General features: G+C 59.1%; 1 protein-coding gene across 1 annotated transcript in view; it reads right to left on the reverse strand.

Annotated features, from left to right (window-relative positions):
- The window catches only part of MGMT (O-6-methylguanine-DNA methyltransferase), a 282,001-nt gene extending 275,361 nt beyond the window's left edge, over positions 1 to 6,640 (reverse strand). Inside the window, exon 1 of the mRNA XM_008249830.4 lies at positions 6,514 to 6,640. The gene's annotated coding sequence lies outside the window, so the exon portion shown is untranslated. The remainder of the gene's footprint in view (positions 1 to 6,513) is intronic.
- Between the last annotated feature and the right edge of the window lie 7,407 nt (positions 6,641 to 14,047).

A 14,047-nucleotide genomic window follows, 5' to 3' on the forward strand; every position in this document is an offset into this window, starting at 1 on the left:
GCCTCACCCACCATGGAGAGGACGCAGCGCCGCTTGGAGCCTGTCCTCTTGCTGGGCACGAGACGACCACGCAGGGGCCCACGGGGGCCGAGGGAGGCCAGCCGAACGAGAAGGACACTAGCTTCATTTGAGAACCTGCCCACTCGCTGTCAGTCACTCGAAACTGATTCCAGCTAGTGCCAGGGGAGCAGGGCGCCCAGCCGCCCCTCTGGGACCCAGCAGGCACCTGCCTGCTCCCTGAGCCCAGCCTGGCTGGAGGCCGATGCCGGGACCAGGTGCGAGGAAGGCACTCGTCGGCACACACCCAGGCACAGCTCGCCGCATCCGTCTCAGTCCACAGCTCAACCTGCCGACGATGGTGCTGACCGAAACCAGTGTCTGCACGGTGGGGCGCAGCACGCCTGGGCCTTCCCAGGACACTGCCTTCAGTAACAGGGGACTCATCACACCTCCTCCTCTGCTCTGAATCTGGGAGCTCAGAGCCTCCTGGTAGGAGCCAGACACGCTGAGCGGGGCTCCCAGCACAGGGCGCCGCCTGGGACAGGGGCTCGCACGGCAGCTCCTCACCCGACACGGCCTGGTGTGGTTCGAGCCACCTGCCCAGTCTCACAGTCTCTGAGCCACCAGACAGCAAAGCTCCCTCTCCAAGCAACTTTCCACGGCCACCTCTGGCTGCCTGGGATCAAGGCTGCTGACTGGCTGGGGGCTGACCCGTTCCTCACCCTCTTCCTGTTTTGTCTTCTTAGGAGACTATGACTCTGAGCTTATACTTCATCCAAACGTCCATACTTTACATAAATATTCATGTATTTGTGTGTCCTTACACTTACCCAGGTATACTGGATAATCCGACCATGCCTCTCGGATAAGCTGCCCAAAGCCCCCCGCTGGTAAATGGTGCACGTATGTCACAGTCACTCTCGCCATCTCCCCCCTCTCTCCCAGAATCACCCCAGTTCCACAAAAGCGATCTCCGTGTGGGTCTGGAAGCCGAGACACGCGCCACACCCAGGGCTGCCCACGCTGCTGCATGACGGCCCGTGTAACCAAGGCCTAGACACGCGACCCCCCTCCCAGGGCTGCCCGCGCTGCATGACGGCCCGTGTAACCAAGGCCTAGACACGCACCACACCCAGGGCTGCCCACGCTGCATGACGGCCCGTGTAACCAAGGCTGAGACACGCACCACACCCAGGGCTGCCCACGCTGCATGACGGCCCGTGTAACCAAGGCCTAGACACGCGACCCCCCAGGGCTGCCCACGCTGCATGACGGCCCGTGTAACCAAGGCCGAGACACGCACCACACCCAGGGCTGCCCGCGCTGCATGACGGCCCGTGTAACCAAGGCTGAGACACACGCCACACCCAGGGCTGCCCACACTGCATGATGGCCGGTGTAACAAAGGGCCGAGACACATGCCACACCCAGGGCTGCCCACGCTGCATGACGGCCTGTGTAACCAAGGCCAAGACACACGCTATACCCAGGGCTGCCCACGTTGCATGACGGCTGGTGTAACCAAGGCCGAGACACACGCCACACCCAGGGCTACCCATGCTGCATGACGGCCCGTGTAACCAGGGCCGAGACACGCGACACCCCCAGGGCTGCCCACGCTGCATGATGGCCCGTGTAACTGAAGTCCAAGTTTTGGTAACATCTACATTCTTTGTTATAACACAAAATGAACAACTATAACATTATGGCAATGTGCTGGATTACATTTCAAGGGAATTCGGGTCTCCTAGGAGCTGGGAAGCCATGCACAGACCCACAAGCACCAGCAGGTCAGAAGAACACAGCTGCGAATCGGTCCATCTGGACGGAGAACCCCTCGATGCCCTGGGCCAGGGAGCACCACTTCCTGACTGACCCTGAAGATCGCCCCACGGGTCCTCAGGCATGAGGGTCGGCCACAGCCTCTGGGGACTTGCAGCCCGGGCCCAGGGTGTGCTCCTGCCGGTCTGCGTCTCTAACCAGGAATCTCAGACCACCGATGGGGAAACGCGGCTCCCCTCTGCTCCTGGGCACCCCACTTTCCAGAGAGCGCCTGGCCCATGGGGCTGAGACTCATTAGGCTTTGCAGGAGCCGCCTTCCAGGGGTGGTTCTTCCTGACCAGAGGGGGCAGGCAAACCTCTGAACAGGGGAGTGGAACGTGGCTCAAAGTTTAACAACGGGCGAGAAACAACCTCTACTTATGTATTCCACCCCCGCCTGTAACATCCCAGCTCCTGCTCGGCCCTGAATCGCTCTTCCCCCATGGAGATCTCTCTGAACATCCGGGCTGCAATGACCCAATCTGTCAATAAAGCCAGAGTTCTCTCAACTACTCTCCCTATGACTCAATTTGTCAGTAAAAACTGCCACCAGCGCTGCGCTTGCAGAAAAATGTCCATAAATGCATTATTGCAACTGGCAGATCGATGTCCATAATAAAAACAAATAGATTTAACAAGTGCCTGCTTTTATGAGCTGCACCACTGGTGGACCCTGCACTCCGTGTCACCCCCGGACGTCGGGGACGGGCCACAGGGCGGGGGTCGCACGCTCTGTGGACTCCACCCGTGTTACAGGTGGGAAATTCCTCTAACAAGGAAACTGCCGTGCAGTAGAGAGAGAGCACACCAGGCGTTTAGTGCTCCCGCTCAGTTCCTTTCGTGGCTACACAGGCTCACACCAGGACAGGCCGAACAGCCCTAAGACGGCATTTCTCTAGAATCCTTAGCTGGTGTTGCAACAGCTACATCACAGGCTGAAGACGCTTCCTCCAGGTGGGGTGCAGGGGTCCAAAGGCCCTCCTGGAGACGAGGCCATGCGTGTAACTGAAAAACCACATGTATGTGGAGTCAGAATCAAGTTTCAACCTTCTGCACACAGCCAAGGGCCTCGGGGCTGGGTCGGGGCCCTGGGGCAGCTGGTTTACCTAATGAGCTGGATGAAGCAAACATTGCCGGACAGTGGCTGCCGTAGACAGCTGACCTGCCAGGTAGTCCGTGCACGTCGGCGGGAGTCGTGCGCCCGTCTTCCAGGGAGCCCCACCTGCTGACGCCACCTGGATTCCTTCAAAGGCTAAGAAGGCCACACAAGCGGTCTCTGCCTCTTCCTAGGCAAATCAGTGAGGTGAAAGAGCAGGGTGTTCGCGACACCCACACTCTCAGGCTGCAGGCCTCCCCAGCCACGCAGCCCCTGGTACTGTGCATACTGCGAAGTCCGGGCCAGTGTGGAGCTGCAGCTGCAGTCCCGGAATCCCACATCTGAGGGCTGGCTGGAGTCCTGGCTGCTCTGCTTCCCATCCAGTTTCCTGCTAACGTGCCTGGAAAGACAGCAAAAGCCCGCCCACATACCTGGACCCCTGCCACCCACGTGGAAGACGCAGATGGAGTTCCAGAAGCAGGCCCAGCTATTGCAGCTATTTGGGGAGTGAACCAGAGGGCGGAAAAATCTCTCTCTTCCTCTCTATCACTCTGCCTTTCAAATAAACAAATCTTTGAAAACTATTTTTACATCAAAACAAAACAAGACTGTTTCCTCTGATCAGCAGACACCACACTCCCCAGAGTCCTCTGCGCTGGGTCTCCCACCCCGGCCGCCTCGAGAGCAGACAGCAAAGCCCACTGTCCACCGAGTTCCGGAGGACGAACTCTTCCACTTTCACTTTCACTAGGGGCACCTGAGGTATCTGTGAAGCGGCTGACACAGAGCGCACTCTCGCTCAATGGTGATGTTACGGTTGCCAGGAAACCTTCAGGCAGGGGCCGGCGTCCTGGCACAGCAGGTTAAACTGCTGCTTGCAATGCTGGCATTCCACATCAGAGCTTCGGCTCCAGTCGGACACTCTACTTCCAGTCCAGCTCCCGGCCCATGTGCCTAGAGAAACAGGACACCATGGCCACACACTTGGGAGACCCAGATGGAGCTCCAGGCTCCTGGCTTCAGCTGGCCCAGCCCAGCAGATGGAAGATCCATCTCTCTCCGTGCCACTCTGCCTGTCAAATAAATATTACTTAAAATGTCCAGTTTTGTTTAAATAATGTTCTGCAGTGAGATCCCAGGTCTTTGGGGATGCCTGCATCAGAAGCTGCCTCCTCCAGCACACACAGGCTCGGGAAGACCGGTTGGAGCCATGAGCAGGCCTTTCACAGCCGACAGGAAGTCAAAAACCTCATGACCGTGGGGCAGGACGAGGAACCTCACACGGGGGCAAGGGGGAGCACGCACGCAGGTGTGAGGTGCAGGTGGAGCCCTACCTGGACATCTGCATCGGGCCTTTCCCGGGGCTGGCGCTCTGGGCCCTCCCGGGATGCCAGGCAGCAGCAGAGAGCAAGTTCCCAGTCAGCCCTGGGATCACGGGGCAGCCCGGGGGCTCGGTTTGCTGGGTTTATGATGCACTCTCCACGTATGACATCTTCAACTTAAGACAGAGTCAGAGAGACGTATGCCCAGGGCAGGTCAAGAACCCTCTGTAAGGCTCACACATAGCAAAGGCAAACAGAATGCGAAAGACGGTTTTGCTTTCCTTTGTTTTTCCTATCAGGGAGAATAAGCTGTAAAATGAAAAAGGAACTCATGCTAAGAACAGAGAGAGGCAGGGCCAGCATCATGGGGCAGCAGGCCTGCAACGCCGGCATCCCACACAGGCGCCAGTTCAAGTCCCGGCTGCTCTGCTTCCGATCCAGCTCCTGGCTAATGCGCCCAGGAAGGCAGCGGAAGATGGCCCCCTTACTTGGGCCCCCGCACCCACGTGGGAGGCCTGGATGAAGCTCCTGGCTTCGGCCTGGCCCAACGCCAGCTGTTGCAGCCATCTGAAGAGTGAACCAACAGACAGCTCTCTGTGCCTCCCTCTTTTTTTCTCTCTCTGTCACTCTGCCTTTCAAATCAATAGATCTTAAGGGGGTGGGGAGAGGAAGGGCAGACCTCTTGGTCTGAATTCCTAGTTCCAAACAAAAAATTTCTACAAAATGAGAAAAATAAAGACAACTCAGTACGTTTACTTTAACAGGCAGCGCCGAGCAGCGCGAGCGCTTTGGTTTCCTGAGGAAGTGCGAGGACAGGAGGGGAAGGGGCTCCGGGGCCGGGCTGGGGCTGGGGCTGGGGCTGGGGCTGGGGCTGGGGCCGGGGCCGGGGCCGGGGCCGGGCCTGCATGGAGTGCAGACGAGACCCCAACAGACGGCCGAGAGGGAGGCCCCGGGCACGGGGACCCAGGTGAGGCTCAGCCAGCAGCAGCCAAGACCCAGACAGAGCTGCACCTGCTCTCTGAGGGAAGGGTTTGAGAGCCACAGCCGCTGAGCAGGAGTCAGACCCAGCGTGTCAGCTGACCCAGGAGTCAGTTACCCAGCGTGCACCCTGGGCTTTCTTCCCAACGCCTGCCAACAGGGACGCCTCCTTACAGTGCCTCATACTAGTCACACTCAGCTAGTCACACGCAGCGTGTTCACAGAAAGGAATGTTTATACTGAAAGGCACCCTTAAGGTGGCTCTGAATGGAGACCTGCCTCCTCCAGGCCAGTCCCAGGCACCCCCACCCTGGAATCCCAACTCCATCCCGCTCCCACCCAAGCGCAAAGGAAACAGGTGTGAGGACAGCGCCAGCTCGGCTCCTGCGGCTGCAGGCTCTGGGCGAACCCCTCTCCGCCTGAGAAGTCCCCATCCCACGCCCCCAGTGCGCCGCCCTGACCCCCCACCTCCTCGGCTCAGCCGTGGACAGACCCAGGAAACCCACAAAGCCACCTCCAGGCCGTGAGGTCAGGGGCGGGACGCTAAGAGGGGGGCTGGGCCGACGCCACAGGTGCCCAGCGGGGTCACCCCAGGCCCTGAGTCTCAGCAGCTCCACATTCTCCCACCGACCTCCGAGGGCCGCTCGTGCGGTGCGGACGCTCCCGGCCTCTGACCACACCACCGCCCGCACAGGCGGGACACACGCACACCACAGGGGCTTCCCCAAAAGCCACTCAGACTCCAAACGACGGGCCCCACGAGGGAGGCCCCGTGTCTCCGTGGGCTTGGGGCCGGGGCTCTCCAGTCCCCGGTGTAAGCTAAGGGTCTGCACGGGCACCTGGAACACCAGGTAGGGGGACACCAGCCAGGGTGCCCGGGACGTGGCACTCCTGGGCAGGGGTCTCAAAGAGGAAGGGGGCGGGATTCAACAGGGGCTGACAGAGGACTTCTGGAAGCTTCCTGGAACACTGGGTGGAGTGCCCACCAGCATGGTCAGGAGGGCACTGGGCCGGGCAGAGCAGCGAAGGTGCTGGGCACCTGGAGGCGTGGGGGCGCGGCCACGACCCCCAGCCAGCCGTCGCCGCCAAGAGGCCACTGGGTCTGCGCACCCCAACCACATAAGGCTGGAGCCACCAGGGTCACACGTGGGTCACGCCTGGGGCCTGAGAGGAAAGGGGTCGGGGCAGGGGCGCTGTGGGACCACTCAGGACTGTGCCTGTCCCGTGGGCTCCAGACGCCCGCTGTCCCCGGGCACAGCCCCACTGTGCCGTGAGGAAAGCAACTCACACACTCACCAAGTTGCAAAAGGCGCGGACCGCGAGTACCGCGAGCTGCGACACAGGAGCGCGCGCTGCCCGAGCGTGGGCGGGGAGGTGGGCGGGGCAGTGGGCGGGGCGTGGGCCCTCCCAGCGTCGGGGCGGGGCCAGCCTGCGGACGCTCCGGGGCAGAGGGGCAGGGCCTAGCGCGCGGGGCGGGGCCTAGGAGGAGCGGAACCCGGGAGGGCGCACCGGAAGCGGGGGCCGCGGGCGTTCGGGGGCGGGGCGCTCGCGGGCCGGCGCATGCCCAGTGCGGTGGCGCCGGGCCGACCGGCGCTGCGCAGCCTCGCTGGCTTCGGCTGGGGCCCCGCCTGAGGCGCCGCGTCCCCGGGGTGCTGGAGGCGCGCCTCGGTCTGCTCCGCCTCCCGGGCCCTGCGCCCGCGCTTACCCGACGCCAGCCCCCAGCCCGTGCGGGCTGGCCGTGCCCGGAGGTGGCGAGGGCGCCGCAGACACCCAGGGTTGCCCGGCTCCGCGGCGTGGACCCCGAGGGCCGGCGCCGACGCCATTGGAGAGCGGGCCCTGGAGCGCCTCCCGCGCCGGTGGTGGGCAGACCCGAGCCCTCTCAGCTGCATGGAGCGCAGAGGCTGGCAGGGCCCGCGTGTGGGCCGACCGTGTCCACCAGAAATACCGTGGGGCCCAACTCGGAACGAGACTGCCTGGACGTCGGGCGAGGGGTAGCCGGGGGTTGGTGGGGCCTACACCGACAGGACCAAGGCCCCTAGGGACGGATGCCCACCCGGAGCCACCGGAGGCTGGCCAGGGCGGGGACGGCCCTTCGCTGGCGCCTGCTGACGACCCTGTCAGCCTGCTGGCCTCCGCGACCGAGAGCTGATAACTGTGGGTGGGTTTAAGCCAGTCGGTTGGTGGAACACAGACCCGGTGGTATCTAGCTGGGGGGGTGTGACAACCCCCGGGAGCAGCCTCCTCCCAGACGCTTAGGAGAGAGCAGACCCCTGTCGGTGATGTCGGGGTCCCCGTCCGAGGCCGCTGCGCGCTCTGAGCCGCCCAGCTACGAGCCTGCTGGGTGTTGGCATTCCCTGGAGAACAGCCCCCCGTGGGATGTGGGCAGATGCGTGCACGTGGAGTTTTGGGATTGAAGGATCCTGCATACAGCATTGCTGGTAGAGGTCGTTCAGAACAGACTCGGCAGGGTTCGGCCTGTGCTAGCGCCGGGGACACGCGGGCGCAGAGCTGCTCGGAACGGTGGAGGCGGAGCAGTGAGGCCCTGCACTCCCGGGTTTCCAGGGGCCTGACACAGCCTGATCTCACACTGGTCCGAGCAGCCGTAGGTGCTGCAGCTAAGAAGGCGGAGGAGGGGACGTTGGACGTTGGTCCTGGCTTGGTCAGCTCCGGGAGGGTCTTGAGGACCCTCACCTGGCTTCTCCGATCCTAGTGTTGTCATCTGCGAACGGTTGACGATCATGCAGGCCTGCCCAGGCAGACCGTTCCCGCGTATCGGTGCAGGCTCGGAGTCCCAGCAGCAACGAGCTACGGAGCGGTGGTGCCGGCCCCTGGCCTCCCGTGGCCTCACTACTGGGACCCGCTCAGTACAGTCAGCCTAAGAGAACAGCAAAGGGAGGTAAGGCCGAAACGCAGTTAGAGTCCCTCCTGGCAACAAGTGTGCCCTTTACAATTACAATTCATGTGAATCTTACTTTTATAATAAATCTGAATAGTCTTAAAATGAACTCCTAAGCTATGAAAAAAAGACTAGCTACTATTGGCATCTGCGATTGTCCACAACACGAAAGAAAAGCCACCATTTCCACCCCCAGAAACAAAGCGACTGACCAGGGACTAGCTATGCCAAAGACCCAAATTCTAGAATGTTCTAGAACATGGCTTCTCCGGCTTCCCAGGAGCAGAACTAAAATGCTCATGCCCTCAGTTTGCTGGTGCAGGTTCTTCTCTCTGACAGTTTCTTTTGACCCAGATTACTGTCATCAGGTGCCGCCTGTGCCTCTCCCTGTCCTCACCTGCGTGGCCTGACGTGCGGAAGCTCAGAGAACGCAGGGCTGAGCGACTGGCCCTCCCTGCGGGTGGGATGAGACCCTTTGACTGCTGGGCGAGGTTCCACTGGGGTAGCCTGTCGGGGTTAACAGATCATCCCCATCGGACATATTCGCATCCTAACTCTTCAGACGAGAGCTGGGGAAGCCACAGGATGCTGTCCTCAGCTTGAGTCGGACCTCTTCTCGGGCTCCTGGAGTTTCTCTCAGGATCGGCCAGCTCTTTTGCTGGGCCCTGGGAGCGGTGTTAATTTGCCCTTTTTCTTTGAACATCCAAGCAGATGCCTTTCAGGTTAAGCAAATGAGCACAACGTGTGATTGCTTCTAATGATTTGCAACCCAAGAAATTGGTTTAATAAGCCTCCCTTTCCAAGCTACTCCTGTGACATGGAGACCGTTTACCACAAAGCTGTCTTCAGGAGTCAAACGTAATCCTTACCACCCTACCTTCGGGAAATGAAGGGATTTTTATCACGATCCCCTAAAACCTTCTGTGGTTTGAAAGCCCCGAACTCTGGACAAGCATGTGGTGGTCGTGGAACAAAAGGAACGTGTTCCAGAGTCCCTCACTTTGCTTTACATCTGGTTTACTCTTAGCATAGCGTCTCCAGTGGAGAGATTCCCCGATTAACACAATTGATTTTCTTAGCCTCTGTGTTCCTGTGAAGGCTGGTGCCAAGAGCCGGAGTCCGCACCGGGTGGGGCTGGGAGCCTAAGGCACTGTGGAGGAGGAAGCTGAAACGAGGCTGGGGGGCAGGGGTGGGGAGGGGGCAAGGGTGGTTCACTCTGGTTATACTCTGTCCCCTGATGGTCCGCAGCATGGCCAGAGGCAACACCATGTGACTGTCGCAGGAGTGTAACCCACAGTGAGTGAGAAAGGCGGGAAGGAGGCTTCCCGCTCTGCCCTTACACAGAGGTGAGGTGAGGGCAGGACCGTGGGTAGGGAAGTGGCACCCAGGCTCAGTCACATCGGGAGGGGCTCCTTAGCCTTGCATTGCTGCAAAGAGGGAGAAAGTTCTGCCCAGGAGCCCCCACATGTGTCCAGTGGGATCTGGACCCCTGCAGGCCCTCTGCAGTCAAGAATGGCAGTGGGGAAGGCTCTGTGTAAGGAAAGGAACTGGACACAGCCCCAGGCTCCCCTTCCAGGAGGCCTCCTTGGCGGCCTGGGTGTGCAAGGGCTGAAGCTGGACTCAGTGGGACTTGCTGTAGGCCCCCGAGCGCCTGGTGAAGCAGTGCACAGAACAGGAAGTGAGGGCTGTGCTCGCGAGCAGTGGGCTTTCCCTGGGGAGATGGCCAAGACCCCCACCCCCAGCAGAGAGGCTCCGTTCAACAAGCGTTCTTCAGAAGCCCCGGTAGCCTCCCCCCTCACAGGGCAGGCAGGTGGAGCAGTCGGGCGGTCCACTCTGTGTGGAGGATGAGGGCAGGAAAGGCCAGAGGGACCCGCAAGCCACAGGCCCATGGGCGTCATGGAATTTGCACCCAGTTGTCCGGGGATTGTCAAAGATCACCCCAAACCCTGTGTGGCTCTTCCTCCCACGGTGTGCCCCTGCAGACCGCCCACTGTCCAGGGAAAGCACGTGCCGTGTGTGGAGACGTAAAGGCAAGTCTGCTCTCCAGGCGCACGGGCTACCCAGGGAGCGGCTGCCACCCGGGAGACACGCCAGGGCTGGTTCCACCCACCTGTGTGGCCGACTCAGTACCAGGGATTCTGCTAGATGCTGGCCCTTTTAAACCAGCGCCTACACTCATTACAAAGCGTTTGTGATCCATTTTCGGAAGGGCTGTGTCTGTGACACGCTGTTGGAGGTCTGGGCAGAAGCTTCTAAGTGGTGTGAAGTGATGGGGAGCGCGCACCTGCTTTCCCCCTCCCTGCCCTTGGCGGAGGAGCCACACGAGCCTGCTTTTCTGTGACTTGGAAATTAAAAGCAAGAGACATGGGGTTTGACGCGGAGCCTGTGATTTGCCGTCGCTCGCTTCTGACTGGGAAAACACAAATGAGAATTGAGGCGGGAGAGAGGGCCATGCCAAGTGTTCTGTCCCAGGCAGCCACTAGGAATTGGAAAAGAAAAGAGGCTGCGGTGCCTCTGAGGGGAGCCCCTTCAACCCAGACCCTGCGCGGCGGAGGCCTGGGTGCAGAGATGCGGGCGGCGGCCACGTGAGCGAGGCCTCCGTGAGGGTGGGGTGTGGCCACCACTGGGAAGGGAGCCTCCTTGGTCCCGCTGAATGGGGACGGGTGCTCCTGGCCGGGTGCACACAGGAGGCCCCAAGCTTGTGCCGTCACTCCTCACAGCCAACACACTTAGATGCAGCTGGAGCAGCCACCCCAAGCCGCCAAGCCCTCAGTGGCGGGGAGACACCCCCCATCCTCAGGGGCTTCTCCCTCTCCAGCTCCAGGCTGGCTTTCTCCACTCATGCCCCCAGGACCCTGTCATTTCAGCCCTGTATCTCCAGAGTCAAAACAAATGCTTCTCTCCCACCGGAAAGAAATCCCAAGGAAGGGCTGGGGCCGCCCATCATGAATGAGGCTGAAAAACCCTGGAGTAATCACAGTGGCCAGGGCTTGAGGCGCATCCAGCCGGGGTCACAGGAGCCCACCACGGCCAGGGGATCGGGTCTGATAAGGGATGGAGGGGAGGAAGTGTAAGGGCGGGATGGCCATGAGAAGCTTGAGGCACATACAGCCGGGGTCACAGGAGCCCACCACGGCCAGGGGATCGGGTCTGATAAGGGATGGAGGGGAGGAAGTGTAAGGGCGGGATGGCCATGAGACTCTTTAACTCTTTAAGGACCTGTTCTCAGCCACGAGTGCCCAGTGTGTGTCAGCCCCGAGCACTGTGTCTGGAGCACCTGGGACTTGCATGCAGCCTCTGTTTAATTACTTGAAAGGGAGAGGGACAGAGACAGATGACAGAGATCTGCCATCCACTGGTTCACCCTCCAGTCACCTGCAACAGGCAGGGCTGGGCCGAGCTGCAGCCAAGAGCCTGGAGCTCCATCCGAGCCTTCCAGAGGGGTGTTTGAACCATCGCCTGCTGCCTCCACCGTGGGCATTAGCAGGAAGCTGGAATTGGAAGCAGAGTGGGTACTCAAACCTAGGCCCTCGGATTTGGGACATAGATACCCTAAGTGGCGCCTTAACCCCAGCCCCTCACATGCTGGCTCTAAACCTCACTGCTCTCCCACCAGCAGTGTGTGGACGGGTGGAGGGGGGAGGTGGTAGTGACTGGAGGTACCCTGCTTCCTGCAGCCCTGTCTCTCCCCCAGGCAGTGGAGGTGGTCTCTGGCCAGCAAGTGAGTGGCCGGGTGGATATGACCGTGGAGCTGCCCACAGAGTGTTGACAAGGGACCTGGGCAGTGGCACAGTTTGACGCCAGCCCAGAGCCTCCCTGAGGACGGCCCCCTCCGTCCCCAGCACCAAGCAAAAGCTCTGGCAGTCTGCTGCAATTCTTTGTCTCAGGGATGCGTCTTATTTCACACACTTGTTGGAGATTCATTAAGCTACTGAGCAACTAGAAGGACTGGATTACCAAGTTAACGAAAATATTGGTAGAAAATTGCTGATGACTTGGACTAAGGTGTTTTCTGTTCCCCTTCTCCTTGCGTCCTCGTGACGGCCACTCAATGGGCAATATCCTTGCCCAGTTTTCTAAAGGAGAGAACAGAGGGGTTGTGTTCCTTGCTGAGACCCCACAGCAGTGATTGTTGGGATCATGCACACTCAAGTGGCTGCCTCCGGGCATTTCCTAGCCTCCCAGGGAGCACGTCTGCTTTCCCCTGGAGCTCTGCATCGGCGGCAGAGGCAGGCACAGGTATTGCCGAAAGGTGTCTTCAGTGGGCATCTCTTCTGGGAAGGGAGTCCCATAGAGACAGAGAGAAGCAGGGCTCTGACTACATTGTGGAGCCCCTGGACACAGCCAGCTGTGCAGTGGCCACCCCTGGCCTGCGCATTCCTTTGTGACTACAGCTTTTCTAGTTTGAGTTTCTCTCCTTTGTAACCAAGAGTCTTGATGTGCTACATGTTTTTTTTTTTTTTTTCTGAGTGTGTCATCCTTCTAAAAACTTGAGACTTTGTGAGATAAGCATCATCACACCCATTTTAGAGGTGAGGAAAGTGGAGATTAAGGGAGTCAAGCTCCTTGTCTAAGGCCGTTCAGCTAGAAGGTGGCGAGGCCAAGACCTGCATGGAGTACTGATCCCCAAGAATCTATATTCCTGGGAATATTAATTCCTGAGAATGCAGGATTAGGAAGTGATAGGAGAAGAGGGAGAATAGAGGGACGGGAATAAGAAGCACAAGAGTCTTCATCAGTGTTTTTGAGTTCAAATATTGCAAACGATGGCTTAAGACTTCTATCCTGCTATTCATTCTTCAAATAGAAGACTCAGGGTCGCTGACTTAGTTTAAAACGGCTGCAAAGCCTGCGGAGTTGACTGCCGACTCAAAACGTGTCTTACTTTGCCTGAGAAACAAGCAGCAGTCGGCTTTCCCAGAGTGTGTTGCATCTTGCAAATTTGGTTTTCATTTGCAGCAGGAGGGAGTGTCAATGATGAGGAAAACATAACTTGATTATTAACAAGCTAGAAACCTAACTGAGTCTTTGGCCCCTCCCCTGATTGTGTGATAAAAACAAATCAGAAGCCGTCTAAATATGGAGCTAAAGGTGACTTGGGAAGCATTACTCTTGCGGTCCCTCTGGCCAGTCCCGGCCAGGGAGTGCATGGGTTAATTCCCAAGCTGGACAGGCTCCTCTCTGAAGAGCCCCTGTAGATTCTGGGATGTAAAAGGTCCATTTGGATCCAACGTGCTTTGCTATTTGTGAAGCGAGCTGAAATCTCTTAAGAAGTAAACATATTCCAGCCATTTTATGTCTGTTCCTTTTCAGGGATGTGCAATCATTCTTAATGGTAAAACTCATATTGAATTGCATTTTTCAAATCCTTATTGTTTCATTTCCTTTCCGTTCTGCTATCTACAAATTTTTTCCACCTCATTTTTCCTGATCATTTGTTCCCTCGTACATATTCTACAGCCCACGTCCCGGCTTCCCCAGGATACACCGTGTCGGGTGGGACTGAGGCTCAGCCTCTCCATCCGCATTCCTTCCCATGCTCTCAGGAAGGAAGCTACTGGAATTTGCTTCAAACTTGGGCCTTGCCTCAGTGGAAGCAGGGGTTGTGACTGCTCTGTAGGAAGCAGGTTCCCGACGCTGGGAGCTTGGTACAATGTGATTGGGAGTTTAACCGCCAAGCCGGGCAAGCAGAGTCCCAGCAGGGTGGTGGAGGTGCGGGAGAGGGTCCGGACCCCCTCCCTGTGTCCACAGCGGGAGACTCCCCCCCCCCCCACCGTGTCCACAGCAGGAGACTTCCCCCGTGCTTGGTGGTGGAGTGGCAGGAGAAGGTCTGGATCCCCCCCTACCCCGTGTCCACAGTGGGAGACTTCCTCCGTGCTTTATGTTTGCAACTCTAGCAGTTTAAGACAACGACGGGAGGGTCCAGGCACTCTC

Source organism: Oryctolagus cuniculus, chromosome 15 (assembly GCF_964237555.1).
Source record: "Oryctolagus cuniculus chromosome 15, mOryCun1.1, whole genome shotgun sequence".
Lineage (NCBI taxonomy): Eukaryota > Metazoa > Chordata > Mammalia > Lagomorpha > Leporidae > Oryctolagus > Oryctolagus cuniculus.